Genomic DNA, 22,327 nt, shown 5'->3' with positions numbered 1-22,327 from the left:
TTTAGGGGTGCAAATTGGGTTGTCCCGAGTTAACAGTTTACATTGTTTCGGGCTTAGGCTTCAGGTTGGGCCTATTGAAATTTTGACAATATCCCAACCCTAATCCGGAAAAGTTGCACCCCTAGGAAATTTACAAGGAATAGTGGGGATTTTTGGGCCATGGCCATGGCTCCCCTGGGTCCCCCCTGCCTCCACCCCTGTTCTTTTGATATAAAGACAAATCCCAGCCTGAACCTGGCCTTAATTAGATAAATATTTTTTTAACTTAATAAAATAATAGATGTTTATTAATGGCATCATTACAAGTAATTAGAAATTTAGCAACAATTATGGAAGAGGGATTTTTAGCAAATTTTTTTAATAAGAATAAATAAATAAAATTATTTAACTTAATAATATAAATATATAAATGATTAGGCAATAAAATGAGAGAAACAAAGAATTAAAATTTCCTAGTCATGCTTTGGGCGGGTCGGCCTCAAGCTTAAGGTCTAGGCTTGATGGCCAGCCCAGGCTCAGACTTGGGCTTGAATATGTTTTGCTGATATGAAGGCAAAGACCGACTTGAACCTAGCACGGCCCGTGGACCGGTTTAATCCCAACTGAGACCTAACCTATTGATAGCCCTAAATATTAGGCTCGGAGAGAGAGAGAGAGAGAGAGAGAAATAACTTATTAGTTAAATAAATTATTAATTACTTGAATAATTTAGTAAATTAAATAAATAAAAATCTAATTTACTTAATTTATTAAAACAAATAAATGAATAATTTGGTTTAGTAAAATAAATAAGTAAAATTTTATTATTGGGATGGGACAGGATATCCACACCTTATAACAAAAATACACCACATTCTAGCAATCTTGAAGGATTCTCGCTTTCAAAATTCACACTTACAACATATTGGGTATAGATATTGACAAGAAAAGTAACACAATACCCCTACCCCTGGTGTTTCTTTCTAAACATGAATCTAAAACAACAATCAATCCATTTCAAGTAACCAAATAAAAATAGAATTAGAAGATACTCCTCTAAGATGCACAAGTAATACCATGTGGTTGGTTAACTTTGAATTTTAAACAACTCTTTGCTGGTGTTGGTGTGGATTAAAATACTAGTACTTTGTCAACACCAGCATGTGGACACAAATTTCATGACATAATGCATTTTCTGGGTCTTTTACAAGCTAACATCCAACAAGCACCGATGAGAAAATTCGACGTACTGATTTGAACTCAAAAGGGAGCTAGAAAGCTAAAAAGTTGCCCAATGACAGAATCAAACTACTGAGGGTGCTATTATCAAGAAACAGTGTGAAGCTGGTGGTAAATTCTTTTATCTTTTTCCCCCAATTTTAGTTATATATAAGGGTGTCAATGGACTAGTTTTGGATTGGACCCGTATCAATTTTGATGGATTGGATGGGCCAACAAATCAATTTTGGGGTAAAACTTTACACAAATCAGCACCAAAACCATGCATAAAACATCAGAATTTATATGTAAATTGTGCACACATCAAACACCCCCACACTTAAGCTTTTGCTTGTCCTCAAGCAAAGACATAAGCCATAAACTGATCATCCCCCCTTATTCTCACCATTTACCGGATGAATTTTTAGGAGGAGAATGCATTGACTAGTCGGGAAACTTGTGTAAGTATTCTGATCCATTCCTATGAACTACCATTCTTATCACATACATAAGAGCCAAGGAAGGGGAGAATATGAGATTCTTTAAGTTCCAACATTCACTTCCATTCAATATGTAAATCAGCTCCTTGATCGCCAAAATTAACCATCACTTTGCTAGGTCTCAAATCTGTCACTGCACCTCATTAAATGTTCAACTAACTTTTGTCCCTTTGAACCTCAGCCGTCACCGAATTTTTTTTCTTTTCTTTCCCCTATTTTTTTTTGGTGTGAGTGCATTTTATGCTCCATCTCACACGGGGCATTTTCTTCTTTCTTCTTTTTCTTTTTCTCTCTTTTTTTTCTTTTGGTGTGAGTGCATTTTATGCTCCATCTCACACGGGGTATTTTCTTCTTTCTTCCTTTTCTTTTTCTCTTTTTTTTGGTGTGAGTGCATTTTATGCTCCATCTCACACTGGTCACAGGCTTGAGGCAAATAACAATACTCGTATTCCAAGTTGCTAGCTTTACTATTCAGCTCGGAATAGCGGAGTTGGGACTAAACTCATATCATAAATCGCTAGTTTTACTATTCAATTCATGACAGCGGAGTCAATTGGACTTTGTCCTTTTTCTTTTTTTTTTTTCTTTTGCCTTTTTCAATTGTTGAACCTCATGCATTAGCAATTCAGATATGGACTAGCTTGAGTGATCATTAATAATTCAATCAAGTGCATCATACACATGAAGGTAGTTAGGGCTGGTCATGATGAAAGTTATATTCAACTCCCTTAACTTCATGCATTGTGCTCAATTGGATCATTCACAAGAATAAAAATTGACACATACAGTGGTCTCCCTCAACTCATTGTACTCCCTCTTTGAATTCACCTAATAAACAACAATGATCTCGAGGGGATTTTCAGTCTATTTGGCCTGTCAATGCATGTATATAAGTGTTGGGCTGATTGAAGTGCATAGCCACAGTCTAACTCCCCCACACTTAATATGAGCATTGTCCTCAATGTTCCTAGTGTTAGAGAGCAACAATAAATCCAGCAATGAGGGGTAATTGCATGAAGAACATTATCAAGTAAGGAGAGGGGTTTAGAAGACTTCCTGAAAGATTATTCTGAATTCTGCAATAGCTCTTTTGATAGGAAGCCTCTAGCTACTAAGAATCACATAAAACTAGAAAGAGAGATCATCAACTTATTCAATTAACATCCTGAGACAACAACAAAACTAAACTCAACTCAAACGATATGAATGAGACAAACAAAAACACATAGAAAGCAGCAATCTACCCAATTAACAGCCTAAGCAACAAAACTGAACTCAAATGCTACGAATAAGAAAAGCAGAAAACAATTAAGAGAGTTTATGACTGCTCATCAGTATTGGTTTGCCTCCCAACAAGCGCTTGTTATTGGTTTGCCTCCCATCAGTATTGGTTTGCCTCCCAACATCTTCCGAGCTAAAGCTGTCGTGTGTTGCCGAGACACCCGCAACAATGTCTTTCCGCAATTGGGTTAAGGCTGCTGACATGATTACCGGTAAGGCTGATGGTGCCTCTAAGAAAGCATACTCCAAATGTGGAGGGGGTTGTTTCAGCTCAAGGGGGGCGGCTCTTGGGTTGAAGGCTTGCTTGTTGGTATTGGCGGGGTATCCAAGCCATCCAACTTGAGACACTCTTTCCCTTGAAACTGTGGATTGGCATTCAGGTATGCTGCCATGCCTTGCATCTTTTCACTTTCTTCCCTTGCAGCTCCTCCCTCTTGTATGCAAAGCTCACGGGTGTCGGCCAACATGCTAACCTTGTTTTCAGCCCTTGCCTTCTCCACCTCTGGCAACTCCTCACCACCTCTTGGATTCAATTCAGTATTATCTAGTAGAGTGCCCGGTATTCTTGCTGAAATTATTTGTGCCAACTGCCCAACTTTCTTCTCCAAGTTCTTTATTGCTGCTTCTTGGATCTGAAATCTTGTTTCAGCACTAGCTATGAACTTGGTCATCAGCTTTAAATTTCTTTTCCAGCTAAAGAAGTTTTGGGGGAAGGGATTCGGCACATGCTGATTTGGCCATGACTGATTCAGGTATCCCCCCATCCGGGGTTAAAGGCACAAGGGTACTCACTGTATTGCTGCCTTGGAAAGTGGCCAACAAAGTCTACCTGTTCTGGAGGCTGCATAGACTGATTGCCAACTTGGCATTCAGTACTGATAGGGCCTCCCCCACACCAATCACAAGTCATGGACTGCACATGCATGGCTGCCATCTGCATCTCATCTATTTTGTTGCTGATAGCACCTATTTGCGTAGATAGAGCTGTATATGTGTCCACATTGTGAAGACCTTGCTGCCTTCTAACTTGTGCTCTTTCGAAATGCCATTGATGGTTGGTTGCTGCCATCTCCTCTATCAAAGTACTAAAGAAACTAATGTACACTAATCAAAGAAAGAAACCTATCAAACAATCAGCAATCCTAAGAAATAGGGACTGTTATACACTAATATAGCAGCAATCTACAAAACAAAGGGAACAACAATCTACCTAAAAAGAAAAGCCTCAAAAAAAAGAACAATATGCAAACTAAAAGCTAATATAGACAGATCTGAAATCTGATATACAAGATTGAAATCAGAGAAGTACCCTATCAGATCAAGAAGACTGCACACTACCGAAACAAGAACATCAACCTAAGATAGAGACAATCGGCAAGAAGAAAGAAGATTTCTGATTTCAGCAATGAAGGTCAATATACACCGAAATACTTCACAGCCCCAAATAGTTACACACTCTGACACCTCTCTTTCATCCATATTGATCCCCACCACTCAGCTCTTATTGAAGTTAATTCTCAAATTTGACATCTTCTCAAACACTTGGATCACCACTTTCAGATTCCCCACCCATCTTCTATCATCTCCCTCACAAAATAATATGGTTTCATCAGCAAATTGCAGGTAAGTGATAAGCACTATTTCCCTTCCCACTCTCCAACCTCTCACCAGACCCCTACTATTTGCTCTTTGGATTAGGATACCAAGCACATCATCTACTAAGGTGATTAAGAAGGGGGATAGGGGTCCCCTTGTCTAATTCCCTTGATAACTAGGAAGTGGTCCACAACTATACCATTTACCAAAATTGAATAGTGACAAGTACTTACACAACTTTGAACCCACTTACACCACTTATCTCTAAACCCATAATATCTCATTACCTCCAATAGAAAGTCCCAACCCACCAAATCATAAGCTTTCTCCAAATCAAATTTACAAACCAAGCCCTTTTTTTCATTTCTTTTCACCTCCTCCGCACTCTCATTAGCAATTAGAATTTGATCAACGATCTGCTTATCTATAACAAAAGCTCCTTGATTTGGGGAGTTAATAGAAGGGAGCACAGATTTAGGTCTTTGAGATAACACCTTAATGATGAATTTATACAAGCTACTAACCAAGCTGATGGATCTAAACTCCTTAGGACGACTTACCCCAACTTTTTTCGGAATGAATGCAATGAATGTTGAGTTCGACCCTAGATTAATTACCCCCCCCCCCTCTACTAAAGAATTGAAAAAAGCCATCGTAAACCCATCTAGACCTGGTGCTTTAGTTGTTTAGTTGTTTCACCTTCAATCTCTAACTTAGAAATGAAGTTTTTCCTCCTATCATTTGCTAGAGCATAGAAGAACTTTGTATTAATATCCCCTTCCTTTTATCCAATTTTGTACGGACTTCTATCCTTAACTTATTTCTTCTTTAAATAAGATGTCTTCCAATGCCTTCCTTAAGGTCCCTCTCTCCTGCTTTTCCCTTTTTCCAAAGGTTCCTTCAACTTCTTTATTGTCCAAGATCTCAATTTGATCAATTACCTCTTGGCTCTTGCTTTTTTTCCTCTAGTCTCCCAAACTATTGTATGTTCCAATCCTTGATTTTTGTTCTCAAATGTTGTATCTTCAGATGGAACTTCATACCCTCCCAATTAACCCTTGGGTTATTCTCTGTCCAACACTCCCTAACTTTTTCTTTGAATCCTGGGTGATAAAGCCACATATTCTCAAACTGGAAAGGAGATGGACCCCTTCCCCTTAAATCGTCCTTGGACAAAGAGATTGGTCAATGATCAAAAGTTATTCTTGGTAAAGCCTGCCAAGGAGCATTGTTTCATCAAGGACTGCTATGAACAGATTGGAAATAATGTAGTTAGGGCTACCAAATTCAGAAGGAATGCAAACAACTAGGAGTTGGAAGAGCTGAAGAGGTGGAGAGATTGCTGGAATTGAAAGATCCACCTATTTTATTGCCATGGGAAAGGGTATCTCGTGTTAACTATTTTGGATTAGTGCACCATAATTCCACAAGGAAAAATTGCGGGAATCAAATATAAATAACACAGTTAAAATAATTCTTAATAGAATCCTCTGAAACACTGCTTAACCCAGAAATTCAAGCAATAGATAAAACGAGAAAGAAAGATCACAATATGAGACATAATGAAATTATCTTGACAGAGTTCTGTGAAACCTGAATTGAACAAAAAGGTACACTGGAAGGTCTTCTAAATAGTTACTGTGAACACTAAACCCGATGCCACTGATAAGCATTATACATCTATAACTACATTTATATGAAATTAAGCCAGAACATAAGCATAGACTTCGGAATAGAAGGAAGAAAAAAGAAGAAAGCAAAGGTAAATAGTCCTACCGATTAGTCAATCAAAATAACTAGAGAATTTCTTTTGAGGCAGAGAGTAAGCAAGTTGAAATCAAACTAAGCAAGTTCTCCAAACCAAAAAAAAAAAAAAACGGGGGTAACCTAACTAAAATCAAAAGTGAAGCCGTTCGAATCTCCATTCAAAGACAAAAAACAGAAACCACAAAAAACCAGAACCAATGGAACAGATCAATGCATTTTTCGTTGTATAAGAAATTAGAAAGAAGATAGATCAATGGAACCAGATCTTAAGAAGAGCGAGCATTATCGAGCCAATAACCTTACCCGGCGAGATTGTGAAACAAGACTCTCTTAAGAACTAGATCTGTCTAAACCTGTTGTTCAGTGCCGCAGAAAGACTGTGATGAAGAAACCAGATCTTGAAGAAGACAAAAAGAGAAAGAACTAATAACTTCATCCGACGATCATCAGTGAAACAGGGACATGTCAAGAACTGGAATTGTGAATAAGGCCTTGTCGTTCTGTGCCCTAGGATAATATCTCTGTCGGCGAATCCTTCTCAGTTCAGTGTCGTTGGGAAAAGAACAACGAGACACTCTTAACGGTCATATTTCACAATTTAGGGTAGGGAAGAGATCCCCTGTTTTGAAGGTAAATCGATTCCCTCTTTCGTTCACAGGTTGTTCACTTTGATTTTTCATATTACAGGGAAGTAAAACTCAATAAAACCGCTCAAAAAAAATTCAATAAACCGTTGGTTTCTACTTTCTAGTTTCTACTTCATTGCCTTGGCACCGATTGGACTTGTTGTATCTTCCAACTTTGGGCTGGGCTTGGATTTAACAATAAAATGAGAACTTGACCCAATTTACTTGTGATTAGGCCTTTATTGAGGCTTCAGCTTAAACCTAGCCTAGATTAACTAAACCCAAGCCCACTTTACCTTTAATCACTTATCCATCCATGCATACATGTATGTACTTTGTGTAGAAGAAATATTGTTAGTTTATATTTAATTATTTTTGTGGTAAAGCACAAAATATTTGTTTAAGTCCCAAAATCTTCTTCAGGCAGAGATTCAAGCTCATCCCAACTATATGAGTAAACTGAGTGATTTTATTTCATCATTTTTAAAATCATATCATTGTTAAATCTTTGATGCTTAAATTATTTTTTGGGTAAATTACAAAGACTATATTATGGGGTCTATGACAAAGACCCCCTCTGTACTTTATTTTGCGACAAAGACCCCTTGTACTATGACCATGAGACAAAGACCTCCTTCCATTAGCTTTCCATTGAAATCTGCCATTGAACTTGGGCTAGACACAAGATCTCGATAAATCAATGGATAATAATTAAGTAAATAGAAATAGAAATCTATGGATAATTTTTTGGTATAGGTGATTTCTCATCACCTTTTCTATACCTTGTTCTTCTTCTTAGAATAATTTTTATATTTTATTTAGGTTTCTCGATTAGTACCCTGTACTTTGGGTCTAGTGCCACTTTGATCCCCGAACTTTAAAATGTGCCAATCCTATTGTTAACAGACCGTCAACTATGTGTATCACGTGATGGCATGTGTGTATTAAATATTTTGAAAATGATAAAATTACCCTTCAAAACGTTGTTCATCATCTTTTTCTACAGAAATAAGTATCCTGCTCATTATGAAAGGGCTGGAATTGAGTGGCTCTAATGGAGATGAGAGAACGTTAGGTGCATTTCCTGAGCATGTGGGGATGGTGGATATGGTTGAATGAGTTAGATTTATCGATGGTTGTTGGAGTGGTAGGAGAAGGAGGAAAACGAGTTCTAATGGTTGATAAAGAAAACTGAATGACACTCGAAGGGCATTTGTGTCCTTTTGTATGCCACTTAACAGCTGACCAATGACAGGTACTGGATTGGCACATTTCGAAAGTTTGAGTACTAAATTGTCGCATTTTAAAGTTCAGGGACCAAAGTGACACTAGGCCCAAAGTATAGGGTACTAATCGGGAATTTTCCCTTTTATTTATCTTCAAAAAACAACTTTAGGAATTCCATTGATTGTGGTTTGTTTAGTATTAGAAAAAATCAGCCTTTGATCCTCGTGTTCTTTAAAACTCCAAGGCAAGCTTCTTTTACTACCACATAAAAGGAGTTGTGGGTTCTATCCTTATATAGAAAGAAGTACAAGTTTCTTTGTTGTTGTTAATCATATTCGTGAATTTATGCAGGGGTAAGCAACTAAGCCATTAATAAAAGCTTACAAATTAGTTTTGAATAAAACTTAGGAGTTAGGAATCAACTATCTCTCCTTCTCCTATTTTTCTATATATATATATCTATATATATATTGTGATATTAGTGCGGGATCTGAATATCATCCCTCTCTTAAGCATCTATGGAAATAGAAATGGAGTTCTTGGGGGAAGATAAAATCAACCAATAATATTCTAAGCCATAACTCATAAGTAGCATCAATTTTGTTTTTTTTTTTTTATCCATTTCTTCTAAAAGAGCCAAGTTGATGAGGGTCAAGCAATTGAAAAGTTAACAATCCTAAGACCAATGTTTAATTCCCTAGGAAGACAACCCTACCAACCCAAGCACACTGAATCTCTGATCCTTGAAAATCTAGTTTAATCCACTTAGCTTGCTACAAAGTAGTTTATGATCAGACACCAAAAAGGGGGAAAGGATTACATTAACCATATAATTGACTTAGGGGAAACCTTCCCTAAATGAATTCTGCACCACATAGACCCCATGGTAACAACTTCCACAAAAGCCAACAAATCCAATGAGGCATGCATGGAAGCCTAATTGGTGAGAGAGATACTTGGCAGGTGGAGAGGCACCTTGCAATAACAGGAGCCTACAAGAAGCTTATCTCCTTTAGGCACATCATCCTTGTTTTCCATTAAAGAAGATTAGGATGAACAGATTGGCTCGTATATGGAGAGAAGGGACCCAAAGTTGTTGACTGGGACCTTGAATATTTACCATATAGCAAATACTAAAATATCAGTACCCATAATTTGATGGCTCCTACATAAGAGGGCTTACAGCAAAAGCTTGCATGATCCAATGTCTTTAGACGATTCAATCCATGGATCATTTTTTTAGAGAGTTCAAACAGAACTATTGACCACCATCCAAATATTTTCTTTAAAATCATACATTCTGGATTAAAATTATGAAAGATTTATTTTGTGTTGCCAATAAAAAAAGAAAAAAAAAACTCACTGAATGCCGCCCTGTGTGAATATTTTGTTCGTTATTTTGTTTTTGTGGTTTTTTCCTTACGATCTATGGTTATAGAAATCAAAGAAATAGACATTGACATATTCATACATACCTCAAGCAAGGGTACACTCTGTTAATGCGCCTGCTTGTTTCACCTGGCACTCGCTGCCTGATCAAGCAAAACCAAAAAAATAATCACAAAACAAATCACGAAAAGAGATCAAAGAAGACCACTGAAGCTCAAGATATTTTACTCACAGAGATCCATGATGTGATTCCTAACAAATTGCACATTCCCACAACGATATCTACCACATTCAAACAGGAGATTTAGATTACTAGTACCCAAGAAAATGAAACAATAACACCAAAAGAGGGCGAAATAGAAAGTAGAAACTAGGGTTTAGTAGGAAAGAGAAAAAGATAGAGTAAGGATTTATAATGTACCCCAGGCTTAAGAGCGACGCCCTTCTTCGTCCCAAAGCTCTTCAGTTTCTTTGTAGAAGAAGTCTCGCCCCACTCTTCTGCACTCTCACACAATCAGAATCGTTTCCAGGAGATAACCAACGGTTCTTTCCCTTGATGCCTTAAGTGCTACACAAAAACAAAACTAATTTTCTCCAAGTAATGTCTTTGGATCTCCTTCTGACTTCTTTAACAGTCCATACCGTACATCTACTCTCTACTTTCAAATTTCTAGACTCAGAATTTAAAAGATGTTTATGTAGAATAACCCTAACTCCAGGCTTGCTTGAGTGAAACCCCAAGAGATTTCATGCGGCATAACTTCCACGGGCAAGGGATTGCACTATCCACTGAGACACAAAACAGAAACCTCACTAATACATATTCGGTTTCAATGGAATTTGCAAGATCCAAGAGAGCCTACCCCGATTCAGCTGCCGCTCAGGTGGGTGGAAGTTGCCGCTGCAAGCCTAAGGTCGCGGTTACAAGAGATATGGAGTATTGCAGAATCGCGTAGTGGTGGTTGTCGGTTCAAATAGCACATAGACATTGTCGGTGCAAAGAGATAAGAGATCGGAAGAGTTGATGGTCGCCGTTACAATCTCTAAGTTGCCATTGAGACTTGAGAGTCATCTCAACAAGACTCACTAAACTACTAGGGAGAGAAAAAGAAGCTTCTAGGGTTTTAATATTTCTTCTCCTCTCGCAGAAATTGTGACTTTTAGGTTTCACCAATATCAGGTGGTGGAGAGGGCTCTTCCCTACGACATAGATGAGCATTCTATGATCTACAGTATGAAGCTATGGACGACCAATGAGGTCTATCCTAAATCGAAGTTATGGTACTTCGTGAAGTCAAGAAGAGCGGGCAAGTGTTCATATGAGGTGTTTGAAAAGCAACGGACAAGTTTTGGCAATTAGATTTTTGCGAAGAAACCCAACCAAAATCAAAGAAATAAGATTTGGTTTCCACATCAAATACAAACAGATTATCCACCATTTAGGAATATGTCATTTTTAAAACCTTAGGATAGGGGTGGCAATTTTCCCGTCCCTGACGGGTACCCGGGCTCCCCGACCCAATGGGGTCGGGGATGGGGTTACCTTGGCAGGGTTCGGGTCGGGGTTGGGATGAGGCTACCTTGAATCCCCCGGGGACGGGGAATGCAATCCCCGCCCCAACACGTCTCCGATTAATATTTATATATAATCATATATAATATATATAATATATTATAAATTTATATATTTATATAATATTATTTGTTTTTAAAATATTAATTATTAAAACTTGAAAAATAGTAAAAGTGTAAAACACTAAACTAAAACCCACGACAAAGAGAAGAGAGAAGTCGAGAATTCTCAACTCTGCATCTAGAACAACTAAACCCGTGAACCCTAGCTTCATGTTTGCTTTCGTCTTCGACTCTTCGTCACCGATTCGCTGACCGCCGTCACTGTCGCCCGCCGTCGCCGCAGAAGACTCAAAACCCTAGCTTCGTGCCTTCTCGAGTGATAGAGAATAGATAAAGAAGAGTTTTAGTCGTCAGTCCTTCTAACTTTCGCCTATCGTCGCTGACCGTCGTCGTCACCCATCGAACTCTCTCTCCTCGCCGATCTTAACTATCCCAATGGTCCTCTCTCTCTCTCTTTCTCTCTCTCAATCTCAATCTCTTTGTCTCAACCTCTCACTCCGTCGGGGATTTGGGTCTCCGACGAGGAATTCATCCCCATCAGGGTCAGGGATGGAGGGGAGATTCCTTTCCCCGCCAGGGATCAGGGATGGGGACAGAGGGTGATTTGGGGGTCATGATCGAGGGATGGGGAGTGTAATCCCCGCCTCGAACCCGCCCCGTTGCCATTCATACCTTAGGCTACGTTTGATTTGTGGGAAGATTTTGACGAAATGGGAAAGGTTAGAAAGGGATGGAAAAAAAAAGAAAAAATGAGTAGATATTTTTTATGTTCCAGACTTCCAGTTTTTATTAAAAAGGAAAGATAGTGGGAGAATCAATTCTAATAACATTTATTAATTAATTAACTAGCGAGGACCCGTGCAATGCACGGAATTTGTTAAGGAAAGCTAAACAATAAAACACATAAGAGTATACAATTGTTTTATATTTCTAACTTTTTAAAATAATGATTAATTATTTATATTTATAACTTTTAATAACATTTTAAAATACAAAAATAGAAATAATTTATTTCAGCTAAGCTTGTTCGTTGAACTGATTTAACCAACCAACACCCGAATTGCCCAGATTCTAATATTTTAGATTGAAATTGGGATCGGTTTTGTTGTGGCCATTTGTAAATTGACCAAAATTGAATGACCCAATCATAGATATATATTAATATTTTTATTTTTTAAATATAATTTTTTAATATGGAAAAGGGGTGAAATTCTCATATTTATTAGTCTCAAATATGTTATATTATAAGTTTATTTTTTAATAATATTAATGTAATTTTTAAAATTTAAAATTAAGTTTTCAATATAATCTTTTAAACCAATTGAGCAAACCAAAAATTAACCCAAACCAATACAACCCAATTTAGTTGGTTTTCACTAATGGTCAATAGATTTCGGGTAACCAAATCCCCACACTGACCATGTCGATTTGGTTGACCAAATAGCCTACAACTAAATTAAACCAGGTTATGATCAGCACTCCTAATTTCATCTAAATTAATATTTTAATCTCTAATAAATAAAATTATTTTAGTCAACAATAATTATTAAAAATTTATAGAAAAAATGCATAATAATTGAAAATATATTGGTAATGAAAATAAAATAGATAACTAATAAAAATAAAATAATTACAAAGATACTAAAAATACTGAAAATATATTAAGTTGGTCATAAATATTCTAATCTAAAAATACAATAAATACAATAAGTATAATATATTAAATTTAATAGTTAAATAATAGTAGTTTAATATCCAGTAATTAGGAGTGAATTTATACATAATTATTGACAATATATTTTTAAAAACCATAAATAATTGCTGAAATAACAAAAATTATTAATTTTAGTATATTAAGATCTTAATATCATTATTAATGAATATTATTTTTTGAAAGTTATTACTCTAGACTTATTAACTTATATAAGTGAAATTGGTTATTTGATTTAATTATTAATTTTGTAAACACTTTAAATTATTATTAATTATAATACTATGTTATGATTTTTATTTTAATTTTTTTTATTTATTACATAATTTCGTTATTTTAACTATTTAAAATATAGTTATGTTAAATTTTTCATTCTTTAACAAATTTAAATAGTATATAAAATATTTAAAAATACTCATTATTTGATATTTAAGATATTTAGTTGTTGAAATATTTAAATAATATTTTATTATTTTAATGTTAAATTTCTGTTATTTGAATAACATTTTATTTGAATAATATGGAAAATCATAATTTATATTGTTAGTCCATAAGTTTTTATTTAAATAACATAAATTTAACATTAAAATAATATAATATTATTTAAATGTTTCAATAACTAAATATCTTAAATATCAAATAATGAGTATTTTTAAATATTTTATATACTATTTAAATATGTAAATAACTAAATATTTTAAAGAACAAAAACTTTAACCTAACTATATTTTAAATAGTTAAGATAACGAAATTATGTAATAAATTTAAAAATTAAAATAAAAAATCATAACATAATATTATAATTAATAATAATTTAATTTTTTACAAAATTAATAATGAAATTATGTAATAATAGAATAAATTATAGTTTTATAGATTATTAAATTAAATTAATAATTAAAATTACAAAATTTAAATAAGGATATTATTTAAATAACTAGATAATATTTTAAATAACCAATTTTACTTATATCAATTAATAATTCTAGAAAAATAACTTTGAAAAAATAATATTCATTAATAATGATTTTAAGATCTTAATCTATAATTATTATATATTTAATATACTAAAATTAATAATTTTTTGTATTTTCAGCAATTATTTATAGTTTTTATAAATATATTGTCAATAATTATGTATAAATCTATATTTTTTTTGTTATTTAACAGAATTTTTTTTAATAATTACTGGATATTAAACTACTGTTATTTAACATTTTAAATTTAATATATTATACTTATTATATTTATTGTATTTTTGAGATTACAATATTCATGAATAACTTAATATATTTTTAGTATTTTTGTAATTTTTGTAATTATTTTATTTTTATTAGTTATCTATTTTATTTTCATTATCAATATATTTTCAATTATTATGCATTTTCACTATAAATTTTTAATTATTAATGTTGATTAAACTACTTTTATTTATTAGAGATTAAAATATTAATTTAGATGAAATTATGAGTGTTAATCACAACCTGGTTTAGTTCGGCTGTAGGCTATTTGGCCAACCAAATTGACATGGTCAGGTTGGGGAGTTGGTTACCCGAAATCTACTGACCATTAGTGAAAACCAACTAAATCGAGTTGTATTGGTTTGGGTTAATTTTCAGTTTGCTCAATTGGTTTAAAAGATTATATTGAAAACTTAATTTTAAATTTTAAAAATTATATTAACATTATTAAAAAATAAATTTATAATATAACATATTTGAGACTAATAAATATGGGAATTTCACCCCTTTTCCATATTAAAAATTATATTTAAAATATAAAAATATTAATATATATTTGTGATTAGGTCATTCGATTTTGGTCAATTTACAAATGGCCATAATGAAACTGATCCCAATTTCAACCGAAAATATTAGAAACTAAGCAATTCGGGTCGAGTTGGTTGGGCTGGTTGGTTAAATCAGTTCGATGAACAAGCTTAGCTGAAATAAATTATTGCTATTTTTGTATTTTAAAAAGTTATAAAAAGTATTATAAAATATAAATAATTAATCATTATTTAAAAAATTAGAAATAAAAAACAATTGTATACTCTTATGTGTTTTATGTGTTTTAGAAATATAAAATCCTGTGCATCGCATGGGTCCCCGTTAGTTCTCTTGTAAATTAGAGATAAGCATGGTTTTTAAAAATGAACCGGTGATCGAACTGGTCAGGGGTTCGATTACTGGTTTCAACGGTCTGACCGTTTGACTCGAATGGTCGGCCCGTTCTGACAAAAACAAAATTTTAAAAATTGGAAAACGGTCAAAACCATTCGAACGGTTAACCAGCCGGTTCAACGGTTTGCTAACCAAAATCAACGGTTTTGGGGGAAAAAGCGGTTTTGGAGGAAAACGGAACCAGTCAGGTGACCGATTCCTGATTTTTCCGGTCCGACCATCCGATCTAGTCTGGTTTTGAAAATAGTGGAGATAAGTTAGGAGATAAATAGGAATTGGAGATGATTTAGCAGAAAGTGGGGAGGTAATTTAGGATAAATTTTAGGGGAATAGATTGTTTGGGAAGGAGAGCATCTCATTAGTTCTTTAAAAAATGACATGGAATAAAAAAATAAAAATTTCAAAAAAAAGGAGAAAATTTCTTGACCGCTTTGTTTTAATATATATATATATATATATATATATATATATATATATATAGATTAATCAATAATATTTTAATAAAATAATTTTATAATTAAATAATACTGATAAATATATAATTAATTACTAAGGGTAGAATATAAAAACCTCCCATGAATTGTCACTTCAACAAAAACCTCCCTTAACTTTTAAAAAACCCAATACATACCTCGCTTTTGTATATGATTTCACATAAGATATGAAATCATAGACCACCGTAGACTTTCCCCTGAAACTCCATTGAATCAATAAGAGAGGTAACATTCAACAAACCATAGACTTTCATGAGAGCACAAGAAGAAATTATAGATCATTTAAAGGTTACTCTGTAAGGCCTGAGACCTGAATCAACCACACAGTTGAAGGTAGTAATCGCTTACGCAATCTAACAATTGAGTTTTTCATAGAGGGACCTGAGATGGGTATCTAGCTCATTTATGGAACCCTAGAAGACAAGATCACCTATTGAAGGTGGACTTGAAATACAAAAACATATAGGAGGTCATGTCTGCCATGACTCATAAGAAAAGAGGTTGTGAGTGAGTTTTGGTTTTGTAACCGTTTCTAAAAGCTAATTACTCAGTTTAATGAGAATGAACAGATTCTTATCAATTATCAGAACATAAAGAGGCGAAGTACAAGATTTCTACGAAGTGAATAGATCAATGAGGTATTTGTTCACTTTGACTATTTGCATCACATCAATTCTTTTCTTCTCTTCAGACGTGAGATGGAATCATGGAAGCACAAGTAGAACTCATAACGCCACTAGTTCAAATCAGCGCCCCACAATGTCTCACAACACATCCCAACCGGAACATCTCCTGATGATTCCTTATCATTTCTTGTACTATCATCAAGAGATGTTCCCAATACATGGCAGCTAGGATGTGTTGTGTGACGTTGTGGGTAGAGGTGTAAAGTGAGTCGTGTTGGGCTAGCACGGCATGACCCACAGGTGGTCCGTGCAAAGTGTGGGTCATGCTGTACTAGCTCGCGGGCCGTTACGGGCCGTGCTACCCTCCCCAATGAAAATTTTGGGGGTCAGCCCATCACGGCCCATAGCCCAGGCCCGTGGGTCGAGTCTTGGGCTAGGCCGGGTCGTGCATCAGGCCAAAGCTATTTATTTAAAAAAAATTGACAAAATGGTTAAAATTTTAATTTTATACGAATTTTGTGTATAAAATTGCTTATATATACAATAATTAAATAAATTAGTATAGTAAAATTTTAAAAATTATTTATTTTATTAATATATTATATACTATATATTATTATATAATTATAATTTATATAATATTATATAAAATATATATAAATATATAATATAAATAATATATATGGGCCATGCTGGGCTAGGATACGGGTTGGGTCGTGCTATGTTGGCTCGTTGACCTAAAACCCCAGGCCCAACACGGCCCACATGATCGTGCCGAACCTAGCACAGCCCATGAATCAGTGTGCCAGGCCGTTCGGGCAGGTCCAAGGCCGATTTACACTTCTAGTTGTGGGGCACCTCCTTGTTGCTTGTGGAGGCTGAGGTGAATTCCATCACCACCACTAAACAACCAACCAAAACAGAAATCAAAGTAATTAAAATTGATTCATTTCAAGGGTAAAAAAATATATTTTAGAAAAATTTAACACACCATGTCAGCATCAACAGCTTAAGAAGTGAAAAATTGGAAGGCCCATAGAGAGATTGCTAATTAAAATGGACTCTTCTAGGCAGGTGTCCCCAGTAGTGGGGCCTTTCTCCATTCCATGCTCAGTTTTCCTTTGAACTCCATGTTCGGGTGTCGTGGCAACCAACTCCTTGGCCTTCTCATTTAGCTTTTCCATTCTCTCTGGCCTTAGCAAAAGACTATTGTGCTATTGTTGGGTAATTTCCCATGTCCTCAGCTGTAGGTTGTTCTTTCTCATTACTCCATCCTTTATCGCCAACTATATTTGACGCTCTATTTCTTTCCTTTATCATCAGTTGTGGCTGGTGTAACAAATGTTTATCTAAAGTTGAGTGAATCAAGTGAAGGACATTTTTGACATTTTAAAAATATAATGCTTATGTCCTCATAATTAGTTAGGGGCAATTTTGTAACTTGACAATTTTCCATCTGGTCAGTGACAAAAGGGAGGTATGTGTTTGGTTTTCCAAAAGTTAAGGGAAGGATTTTATTAAAGTGAAACCCCGGGGAGGTTTTTATGATTGTCAAAAAACTTCAGGATATGTTTTTATATTTTACCCAATTATTAATTAAGAATTAATTATTAATTAGTTAATAATACTTTTTAATCATTAAGTATTTTATAGATATTAATAGTTTAAAATCCATTATTAGTTAATGAATTAACATGTTACATTTTATTAGTTTATAAGTTGTTATTAATATTACATTTTATTAATACCCATGATTTAATTGGTAATTTTAAATCATGAAATTATTTTCATTGATAAATTATCTATTTTAATTAAATTAAATAATTAATAATTTATTTATGGGTCATGGTTCTACTATTAACTCTTTCAAATACTATAAGAAAGGTGTTTTTCTTCTCCTAAATTAATCCTACATTCCCACTTGTCCCCCCCCCCCCCAAAAAAAAAAAAAAAAAATGGTGGGACTCCACATACCAAAAATTGATATTTCCCATCCCACCTCATGACATCCCACAAGCTAAACATGGGAAGAGAGGAATTTTCCAAAATATTCCATAATTCCCCTTGCCATCCCACAAACCAAATGAAGCTTAACATTTTATCACGTAAATGTTTGAGATTCTATGAAATAGTGAAATAGGCTTTTTTTATCTATCGTCAAAAGGAGCCTTCTCTTCGAATAAGAGGAATAATAGAAACAAGCTAACCAGTAACTGGGTTAAGGGGTGATACTGTGCCAATCATTACAAATAAGGTTTAGTCAAGATCAGTCCAAACCGATCCTGAGTTCTATAGGCTCATATCCTCTAACCCTTAGTATAAGAAATTTATTGGACCATCCAATCATATTTTGCCACATCATTAATATCTTTCATTTCAAAACACAGGGTAAAAGAATTAAAACTCTTCCAATGTTTCTCTTAAATATTGAAACATTCTTTCACTTTTTAAATTGGGTAAAATACAAAAATCTCCCTTGAAGTTTTTGGCAATCATAAAAACCTCCTCTACAGTTTCATTTTAACAAAAACCTCTATATTTTTGAAAAAATTCAACAAATACCTCCGTTACATCAATGGCCGAGAAGGAAAACATTAAAGAGATTATCATTTTTTTCAAAATACCTATTTTACTCATCTCTCTATGATCCGCTCGAACACTATTCATCTTCTTCCTCACACGCATTGCAGTAGAATGGCGATGCACTCCCCCCTTCAGAAAATTGCAATAGACCTCTCCATCAAGGCACTCCGCTTACCTCCTCACAACAAGAATAGATTCATCGAAATCCAAAAAGGCTTCCCCTATTACCTTTTGAAAAGGACAATGGCGTTGTTGGTTCTCGGTGATCGAAATCCAAAGAAATCACTTCTAGGTACATGTCCCCTTCCACTTTCACCTCTTCTATTTCCTCCTCTTCTTCTAGATGATGCCCACCTCCTCTTGTTTCGAGGCCCACTACCTCGACAACTGCTTCAACACCATTGTCATCTTTGATCAAATGGTCTCAGTCTGCCGAGTAGAGGTGTCCAACCGCTCCTCGACCCACCATGTCACTTGCCTGATTCGACGAGGACGAGCAATGCTGCTGAAGTTTCAGTAGCTTCAAAAATGTTGTTCACTTCTACATGGAGTTTATCAGTTACGTTTCATGGGGAATCATTCTCACTTCCGATTAATAAGATGAAGGCCGCTCCAACGCCCAATTTGAGTAATACGAGAAAGGCTACACCAGAGCGGAGGAGGACAACGCCATTGAGGGAAGATTGATGGTCCTAGAGGGAATAGATTAGATGGAGAACTCAAAACCCATTGATCAGCAATGTTGGTTAGGCAGAACTAGAATGACAAATCCTTTAACAAGAAGTTCAGATTACATTATTGACAAGAAAAAACTCATTGGATCTAGAATTGTGGTTCGTGCATTACAACAATCAATGATTGATGAAGGTAGGAGGGCATCGTTTGATGGTAGATTACATCGGGATTCAAGCATTGTCGACTTTGTAAAGACTATTCAGCATGCAATGGATGTCAATTCCACAAACCTCATGTTGAGGTTTGTAACCGCAGGTTTTTTTTTCCAAAATTACATGGGGGTTTGTTAAATTAAAGTCATAGTTCATTCTTTTCTCAGCAATCTTTCTCTGACTCTCCTTTTGTTTTCATTCCAATATTCTATTTCCAACTAAATCTGGTCCTTTAAGACCTTGAGTTGATTTCTTTTTCTGGGAGGAGAACATAGGTGCATTCTCGGTCTTGAATTTTCTCTTTTGATTTGTTTGGAAAAAAATTGTTTTTTTTTTAAGAATTTGGTCTAGGGTCCTTGCATCCCCTTTTTTTCCCTTGCAAAGTTTGTATTATACAGATGAGTTGCTTTTCTTGTACGAGTCCTCAGGGAAAGGACGTAAGAAAAATTGAAGACAGTAATAGTGTTCGATCTCGCTCTCTCCATTTCCGTAGTTCTTCAGGTCGCTCTCTATTCCTTCATTTCTCTTTGCTGATTCAAACCTTATGTTGATCTCCTTACCATTGCTTTGGCTTACAGAAACCAGTTTGCAATGGATGCCAATTCAAAAAATGGGTCATCAGTTCCCTCCAATCTCATTGCATCTGATACTGAGAGTGGCTCCTCTGGCAGAACTTCTGGAGTACAGAAGCACAATGGGGTTTCTCAAGCTCGGATTGGGCCTCATGGAATTAGTGTCCCTACTAGGTTTTGGCAGGAAACAAATAGCCGGTTGCAGCATTTACAAGACTCGGGTCGACGAACACTAATAATAACCCACTGGACGACCTGCTCTAGGAACTCTTGAATCAAGTTGTTATGTGCACCCAGAAGCTAGAAAACAAGCTGTAGCTGATCAGATTAGAACCTTAAGGAAACTAAGTCCTTAAAGACCCCAATCTTGAAGACGCCACAAAGGTTGATCACTCCCTTGGTAAGTCAAGATATTGTATTCTACCAAGAATACAATAAGGCAAAGCTAAGTTTGCTGAAAATACCTCTATATTATTGATTGATTTTCGTGTTACATAGTTGTGGCCTTTATATAGGCATGTAAACATCATTATCTTATAAAGAAACTCCTAATCTTATAAGGAAACTCCTAACTAATGATGATCCCTTTAATTTAGGAAAGCAAATATGCTTTGAAATAGAAATCCTTCTAAAAGACTACAACTAATGACAACTAAGCATAGAAAAGTCAAAGTAAACCAAAACAAGACAAAACAAGCCCAACAAGCCCATCAATACATCTTACCATGCGAATTGGGCATTTTCTTATCATGCCCATGCGCCAAGCCCATCAATACATCTTATGTCATGGATTCCCAGCTTGTTCTTCAAGATCCAAGCCTTGCTCATCATCTTGCACATTTCCAGAACAGTCTTAGAATCTTCTAGAACAGCCTCTTTGTCATGCACTTTCATAATTAAGCCTTGTAAAGCGTCTTTCATCCTTTTTGTTCTTGCCCTAGTCATTGGTCCACCGATTCCTTGCAAAGGATCTTGAGAATATTTGGGAATATTAGTTTGACCCATTTGGCCAGCACCTCGATCTCCATTAAACACTAGTTCAAGGATGACTACTCCACCAGAACTTATTTCATCCAAGAAACCATTGAGTTTTAGCGATACTCCCATATCATCTCCTCGAACCAGCTCCACTACTGGTAGCAAGACGTTGTCAGATATTAGTAGGTTGCACCATCTTTCGTGATGAGGAGGAAATAAAGTGGCTCGTGGGGAAGCCTTAGATAGAAAAAAGAAGAATAGGGAGAGCAAGAGGAGACGTAGAGATGCCATTGATGAATATTGAAGAATGATAGAGAGAGGGGAGTGATGAATAGTGTTATTCCGTGTTGGTGGAGAGAGAGAGAATTAGAGGAAAATTCAAGAAGAGGGAAGGTTGGAGGGGGGAGTGCACCGCCATTCTATCATCATTGTGCATGGTGAGGAAGAAGATGAACAGTGTTCCAGATGCACATTAATTCGTGAAAAGGTAAAATAGGTATTTTGAAAAAAAAATGATAATCTCTTTAACGTTTTCCGTCTTGGTCATTGATAGAAGTGAGGTATTTGATGAATTTTTCAAAAATAAAGGGGATAGTTTTGCTAAAATGAAACTATAGGGGAGGTTTTTATGATTGTCAGAAACTTCAAGGGAGGTTTTTGTATTTTACCCTTTTAAATTAGACAAAGACCTCCCTTGTCACAACTATGAATATCAAAATCACTGGTCATTTTTGCCCAACTAATTCTTTGAATTTTTGAAACAGAATAATTTCGTTGACTAGAGAACATAACTACATATACGAATACATACAAAAGAGTTTTAAATCTAAACAAAATGTATTACCAAGCACAAACTTCAAAACATGAAGATCAATGCCCATACTAAAGATAAGAGGGAATTACGTCTATTTCAGACCCAAACGAATATGTATTTTCTACCTCCATCATATCTTGCGATTCCCTTTTGAATTCTCTATTTCCAATAATTCAAACTCTCTCTCTCTCTCTCTGTTGCAATATAAGAAACTCAGATATTATCACTATCACTACAATGATTTTACCTTCCTCTCAAAGA

General features: G+C 35.1%; 1 long non-coding RNA gene and 1 pseudogene across 2 annotated transcripts; one reads left to right on the top strand and one right to left on the bottom strand.

Moving 5' to 3' along the window:
- Nucleotides 1-7,845: 7,845 nt before the first annotated feature.
- On the bottom strand, nucleotides 7,846-10,988 carry LOC148800610 (uncharacterized). Of its 2 annotated transcripts, XR_016068583.1 has the most exons (4): nucleotides 10,447-10,985; nucleotides 10,005-10,372; nucleotides 9,816-9,865; nucleotides 7,846-9,726 (listed from the first exon to the last, which is right to left on the bottom strand). It is a non-coding gene; the product is annotated as an uncharacterized LOC148800610 (long non-coding RNA). The 2 variants fall into 2 exon arrangements; XR_016068582.1 differs by having other exon boundaries at nucleotides 10,005-10,988.
- Nucleotides 10,989-11,928: 940 nt separating this feature from the next.
- LOC148800609 (QWRF motif-containing protein 2-like) lies at nucleotides 11,929-21,457 on the top strand (annotated as a pseudogene).
- The last annotated feature ends 870 nt before the right edge of the window (nucleotides 21,458-22,327 follow it).

This window comes from Nelumbo nucifera, chromosome 4, assembly GCF_055504915.1.
Source record: "Nelumbo nucifera cultivar China Antique chromosome 4, China Antique-T2T, whole genome shotgun sequence".
NCBI classification, from domain to species: Eukaryota; Viridiplantae; Streptophyta; class Magnoliopsida; order Proteales; family Nelumbonaceae; genus Nelumbo; species Nelumbo nucifera.
This window is presented reverse-complemented; position numbering and strand designations above follow the sequence as displayed.